Source organism: Pelobates fuscus, chromosome 3 (assembly GCF_036172605.1).
Source record: "Pelobates fuscus isolate aPelFus1 chromosome 3, aPelFus1.pri, whole genome shotgun sequence".
In the NCBI taxonomy this organism is placed as follows: domain Eukaryota; kingdom Metazoa; phylum Chordata; class Amphibia; order Anura; family Pelobatidae; genus Pelobates; species Pelobates fuscus.
The window spans coordinates 170,047,542-170,054,602 of NC_086319.1; positions in this window are offsets into that span (position 1 = coordinate 170,047,542).

Below are 7,061 nucleotides of genomic sequence, written 5' to 3' on the forward strand. Positions count from 1 at the left end.
AAACATTTCAGGTAGGGCTCGCAGGTCCTGTAACATGGGTGAAGGCGGGCCTTGCCCCTTGACTAGTGATCTCAAGAGCTATTCTGGGGACTCTACTGTAACGGGTGTTAGCCCTGACCTGTGACTTGGTACGTTAGTGGTATACGATACACTCCCCCAAGGCGTGTCAGTGTGACGTCTCCGTCCTTCAGGTGCGGGCCTAAGGTCTACATTGTCGGTCAGTTTGGTCACTACCAGGCCAATCTGGGTGTTAGGTCTCAGGTCGTGCGGGGAACCCCTATATCACGTCTCTCGTTATTTCGGGCACCCATCTGTCCAGGTTCTCTGCGTCTGCCTCCCCTTTCTGCTGTGTCGCCTCTCCGTTTTGGGTACCCCCGGGGAGAAAAAGAAGGGGGGGGGGCGGTGTGTGTTAAGAGGGAGAGGGGGAGGGGGCGTGGGCCAGTTTCCATCTTGGGTTGGTTTGCTTTATCTGACCTGTTTGATAAAGCTTTCGTGGTCCGAGTTTGGTGGTGTGTCGTCAAGTCAGGCGTCTCCGTCCGTCAGTAAGTCTCGGAAGTCTGCTCTAGTTGTTGTCAAGATCCAGTGTGTCCAGATCGTCATATACGCCTGTGTCCTCCCCTCTGCCAGCAGGGAGAGCTCCTCCATCGCCCTCAACTCCTCCATCCGTTGGAACCATGTGTCTAGAGGAGGTGCACATTGCTTTTTCCAGTAGAGAGGGATCAGGCTCTTGGCTACATTAAGTATCCGGATGGTCAGGGATTTTTTTATAGGTGGACATTTTAGTTGTTGTGTGATTGATCAGGAATGTTGCGGGATCTAAGGGTAGCGTGGTATCTGAGAATCGTGTGATGATCTTGTGTATGGCCGTCCAGTATGGTCGGATGATTGGGCAGTCCCACCATATGTGGAGGTATGTACCCGTGTGTGTGGTGCAGCGCCAGCATGTGTCGTTTGTCGTGGGGTTGTATAGGTGTGTTTGGAGTGGTGTGCGGTACCAGAGGGCTAGGATTTTGTATGCAGTTTCCTGCGTCCCGCTGGACGGTGCGCAGTGAAGTGAGAGGGTGCAGAGTTTGTCCCACTGGTCAGGTGTGAATGTGGTACCTAACATTGTTTCCCATTTCCCCATGAAGCTTGGGGGTGGCAGCCGCCTCATCCGCATGATCATTTCATAGAGCGTTGATAGGCCCCTGGCCAGGGGATCCGGATCCATGCACAGCTCTTCAAAAGCCGTGAGTGGTCTAAGGGTGTGCCTGTTTTGAGTAGTGTCCCGTACGAACCCCGCTAGTTGACTGTATCTGAATCGTGTCATAAATGAGTGATTGGGGGTTCCTGTCATGGCCTCTAGCGTCTTAGTGTGGCCGTTGTCTAGGGTGTGGCATAGCCTCGGTACTTCGTGGTTCAGGAGTAGAGCCAGCGACCTCGGTTCTCTTCCCGGAGGGAAGGCCTGATTGTGGACCAGTGGCAGCATTGGGGATGGTGTGGTGGTGAGCGAGAGTGGCGTTGCCATTGTGTGCCACACTTGCATGGTAGCTTTGATCAGGGGGTGTGGGTCTGCCAGTAGTCTACCCTGTTGGGGGTCCAGCCAGGGGAGGACTGCCATCGGTCTCCCTACTAGCGTCGCTTCCACGTCCTTCCATAGTTTCTGCACCCCTTGTTTGGTCCACTCCAGTATCCTCTGGATATGGGTGGCCCTGTGGTATCTCTTGAAGTCTGGCAGGGCCAGACCTCCCTTGGCTTTCGGTAGTGTGAGCACGTCGTGTTTGATTCTCGCCTTTTGTTTCTGCCATGCGAACCCCAGGGCGAGTGATCTGAGGGAGGTGAAGAAGGCCTCCGGGATGGCCGCAGGGATGGCCTGGAACAGGTACAGGACCCTTGGGAGGATATTCATTTTGAGCACCCCCATTCTTCCGAACCACGAGACCTGGTCCCAATCTTGAAGATCCTTCTGTATGGTGGCCAGGAGCGGTTGGAAGTTTGCTTCGTATAAGCGGGAGAGGTCTTTTGTGAGCACTGCACCAAGATATTTCAGGGAAGTGTCAGACCATCGGAACGGTAGCTCTCGTTGGAGGGCCTCTGCCCTGGGCCCCGGGATAGATACATTGAGGATTGTGGATTTAGAGAAATTGATTTTAAAGTTCGATAGAGCCCCGTACGTTTCAAATTCCTTCATGATCTCGGGCATGGATACTTCTGGTTCGGTCTCAAAAAACAAGAGATCGTCAGCGTATGCTGCGACCGACTGTTTTCCATGTCCCGCCCTCAGCCCAGGGATGTTCGGATTGTTGCGCACCGAGTTCAAGAACGGTTCCAAGGCCAGTACGAAGAGCAGGGGGGAGAGTGGGCAGCCCTGCCTGGTCCCATTCCGCATTTGGAAGGGGTCGGTGAAGGCCCCGTTTATGCAAATTCGAGCAGTAGGTGCCGAATATATAGCTCTGATCCAGGCCATCATGAATGGTCCCAGTCCTAGTGTTTCCAGGATCTGGAACATGAAGTCCCATGCGATCCTGTCAAACGCCTTCTCCGCGTCAGTTGAGAGCAGGAGAAGGCCCTCGTGTCTAGCTTTCGCAACGTGTATCAGGGACAGAGCTCTAATCGTGTTGTCCCGTGCCTCCCGGTGTGGGGTGAATCCCACCTGGTCTCCGTGTATCAAGTTCGGAAGATAGGCCTGCATTCGTTGTGCAAGTACCTTAGTGAAGAGTTTCAGATCACAGTTGAGGAGTGATATGGGGCGGTAGTTCGCACAGTGTTCGGGATCTTTCCCTTCTTTGGGTATCAGGGCGATGTTAGCTGCCAAAGTCTGCGTCGGAAACTGCTGCCCTTCTCGGATCGCGTTTAGTGCTGTCGTGAGGCGAGGGACGAGAAGCTCCGCGTAGGTCTTGTAGTAGCGGGAGGGCAGGCCATCTGGACCGGGGCTCTTACCCGCCTTGGACTTTTTGAGGGCCCATGCTACTTCGTGTGCCTCGATTGGTTCATCCAGGTCCGCTCTCGCCTCTAGAGAGATGTGCTTGCGTATGCGCGGTTCTAGATAGTCTGTTATCTTAGTCTTCCTGTCGTCCCCGGACTCTACACCTCCTTGTGCGTCTAGCGAATATAGGCCAGCATAATATGTCCGGATAGCTCTGGCCATCTCGGTTGGCATGGTTTGTAATTTCCCTTCTCCGTCCCGAATCCCTGGGATGTAGGCCGCCGCTCTCTTTTTGGCGATCATGCGGGCAAGGAGGGCACCACATTTGTTTGCGTTTGTGTGGAAAAATGCTTTAGTGTGTAGGTAGGCCCTGTTGTGAGTGGCGTTTAGGATGGTGGAGAGTTCCCTCCGAAGTTCCGTCAGTTGTGTCCAGTCTGCTGGTAGGTGGGTTTGTTTGTGCCTGTGTTCCAGGTCCTGTATATCCGTTATTAAGGTTTTAAGTTTCGCGGATCTGGCCTTTTTTAATGCGGCACTTTTTGCTATAAAGTGGCCCCGGATCACGCTTTTATGGGCCTCCCAGAGGCAGAGGGGTGTGACATCAGGCGTATCGTTCTCTGTAAAGTATTGTGTCAGTCGTTCCCTAGTCTCCGTGGTCGTTACTTCGTCGTTTAGCATTGATTCGTTGAGTCTCCAGTTACTGCAAGTGGGCCTGTAAAGTGGGGAGACTAAGGTCATTGTGATCGGGGCGTGGTCGGACCATGTCGCCGTCCCAATGTCAGTTCGTCTTACTTCGGTCAGGTAGTAGTGTGGGATAAGGAAGTAGTCTATTCTGGAGTATGTTCTATGGGGAATGGAGTAAAAAGTGTAGTCACGGTCGTCAGGGTGAAGCGCTCTCCAGCAGTCCACTAGTCGCAGCTCTTTCATGGTTTTCGCAATATGGGTCAAGATGTGTTGGGGAGTCGCGGAGGACCCCATAGATGTGTCTATGGTTGGCGACAGGGCCACATTCAGGTCGCCTCCCACGACTAGGCAACCCACCGCAAATCCCTCAATCTTTTTGAGTGTCGTGCGGAGAAATTGGTGTTGGCGTTTGTTGGGGGTATACAGGTTCGCAAACGTGTATGTGCGGTTTGCGATCGTTCCCTTGACACAAACAAAACGTCCGTGGTCGTCTCGCAGTGTGTCGGTGGGAGCAAAGTGAAGTGATCTGTGAATTAGTATCGCTGTGCCCTTGGATTTCCCTTCAGGGTTATTGCTTAAAAAACACTGTGCGTAGTGGCGGTCCGTCAGTCTGGGTACTTGGCCTTCTTTGAAATGTGTTTCCTGGATAAAAACTACCTGTGACTTCTGGCTATGAAAGTGTCGTAGGGCGTGTGAACGTTTTTCGGGCACATTCATGCCCTTAGCGTTAATGGAGAGGAATTTTATTTCAGCTTGTTTGTGTGTGGCGTGGGACGGCATATTTGGTACGGTCCTAAGTGTACAGGGTGTGACGGTTGGGAGTGGTCAGGGTGGGTGGGGGCGGCTGGCTTTCCCCGTGGGCCCCGCTGGGAGAGGCGAGCGTCAGCTACAAATAACAAACTGTAGAACAGATTAGAACAATAAACCTTGTTGGTGTCGAAGCACCAATAAAAATGTGAACTAGAAGGATAAGGTGAAAAACACAAAAAGAAAAGAAAAGACTAGGGTACTGGCTAAGCAGAAGTCGACTGCGCCGCGCCTGTCGGCACCGTCGAGTCCCCTTGCCAATTTCTGTGTGCCCCTGTCTGGTGGGAACGTGGCCTTGTGACCTCTACCCCACTTTTCCCCTTTCCAAGGGCCAGGTGAGGAGTAACTCTTCTCTGTCTAGGTTCCCCAGGACCCCCGGCCCCCCTCCTCTTGGGAGCTATTTGGTCGTTCCGGGCGGTGTCGGCAGTTACCTGGCCCAACTTCCACCCTCCCTCTCCCACCTCAGTGTGTGCCCGTGTGCAGACCCCTGGAGTCGATCAAGTATCTCCTGAGTCACCTCCGTCACCCCACTGTCCCTTTGCGCGGCAGTGTGTGTCTGTATGCTAACGTGCAGGCTGGTGTGGCAGCTGAATGTGTCTGGTTGGCCTCGTTTGGTCCCTCACGTATTCCCACCCCCACCCTAGCGGTCGTGCCTCCCCGTTGAGGTTGTCCTGTAAGGCGGGGGGGCTCGGTTGGGGGTCTGACTGCGTTCCCCTGCCAGGGCTACTCGGGTTATCTTTTGGGGAGTTCCTTCCCGTGTGTCCCCCGGTTCCTTTTCCCTGCGGCCCCATACGTGGTCTCAAACCGTCCCTTCCTCCCCCCCTCCCGATCCCCCACCCAAGCAGGTGTTCATTAAGCATTAAGTCCCCCGTGTGTCTTTCTTGCTTTTCCAGGGTGAGCGGTCAGCTTATCCCGGATAACCTCTTCAGGGCACCCCCCCACCTCCCCCCGTATCCCCCACCCAAGCAGGTGTGTAGTAGGCATTAAGTCCCAGTGTGTCTTTTGCGCTTTTTCAGGGTGAGCATTCAGATTGTCCCGGATAGCCTCTTCAGTGTACCCCCCCCCCCTCCCCCCTGGTACGTGTGGTGCAAGGTAGTGTAGTAGTGCATAATGTGGCCTAAAAGTGTTGTGGGCCTGCGTGTATATTGTCCCAATGCATAGTTACTAGTTCAGTGCGCTGCTCCCTGCTCGTTGGTTCTTCTCGGAAGTCCCTTAGCGCAGTGCTCCAGCCGGTCTCACAGTCTCCAATCTCGTCCGGTTTCTGCGCTGTTGCGGTAAAGATACTCCTTGCTGCGTGGGTGGGCTATTGTAGAAATCCAGCGGGTCTGGCCAAGACATGTGGAGGGGAGGCAGGTGCAGTTCTTCTGACAGCTCTTGTAAGTCCTGTGGGGTGCGGATCAGCCATGGGCCTTGCTGGGTGGTGGCTATCAGACCTGTAGGGAAGGTCCAGCGATATCGGATTTTCTGTGATACAAGCAATCTGGTAAGTGGTTTCAGTGCTCTGCGATACCCCAAGGTGGCTGGGCATAGGTCTGGGTATATTTGTAGTTGCCTGGGGAGAGGGAGTGTGGTGTGGAGGCCTCTGATGGCGTGTAGGCCTCAGATTGCGCCTGGGATGGCAGGTCCGGCGCTGCGGCCAGGAACTGCCGCATGGAAGCGGTCTGACTCACCGGGCGGGTCCCCGAGGGTTTGGGGGTGCTCCCCGCCTTGGTGTGCTTCCCCATTCCCGGGTCCGAGGTTGGTAAATGTAGCTTGTTAGAGTGGGGCCGGAGGAGCTCGGTTCCTATGCGGCCATTCCGTTCCGCCGGCAAGCCACGCCCCCGAAGGGGACTATATTTGGATGCCTCCCTGCTGCTAATGCTATATGTGCCACTGAGGTGATGTTTTTGACTAGTCTAATTGGGTAAAGGCTAAAAGGATGCACAAATGCTCCAGAGAGATTTTTAACTCCACTCAAAAAAGGGACCACTACAGGACATGTCCACCACAGATGGATATAAATATTCTGTTCTATACATATCCTCCAGAAAAAGTTAAATGAGTTATACCTATATGGTGTATCTTCATTGGAGTAGTATACCGTCAGAACATGGTTTTGTATTTTTGCTCTTGGAGGTTTACTTAAATAGATACCTTTCTGACTGCCTTTCCCACCCACCCACTTCTTGAACCTCAGCAAGAACGGATTCCACTGTTACATGGAGGAGAGAACTAACCAAGACCCAGCTCTAGAAAAAAATAATAATTCTATAAACCAAGATAATAAACCGATCCCACTGGTATTTGAAGGTAGACATCGAGAAGATACCACCCTTTCAGACCTCAGGACAATAGGTTAAAAGTCCTAAATGTAAATACCTGAAAAAGTATTGGTTCAGGAGTACAAAAGGCTAAACGCAAATAATTTTGCATGGTGCCATTGGGAATGCGAGCATGTCATATATATATATATATATATATATATATATATAATAGAATGAGTGCACAATGTGGTGGTGATTAGGGACTAATGCTCAAACACCTAAAAAGTGGTATCCCCTACACCACTTAAAAATACATAGCATACATACATAAAAAGGCGGAGCTCAATGCAGCAAATATTCTGAAAAATAAAACAATGCAGCAAAATAGTGTAACACAGTATATGAAAATTTCAATATAAGAATGT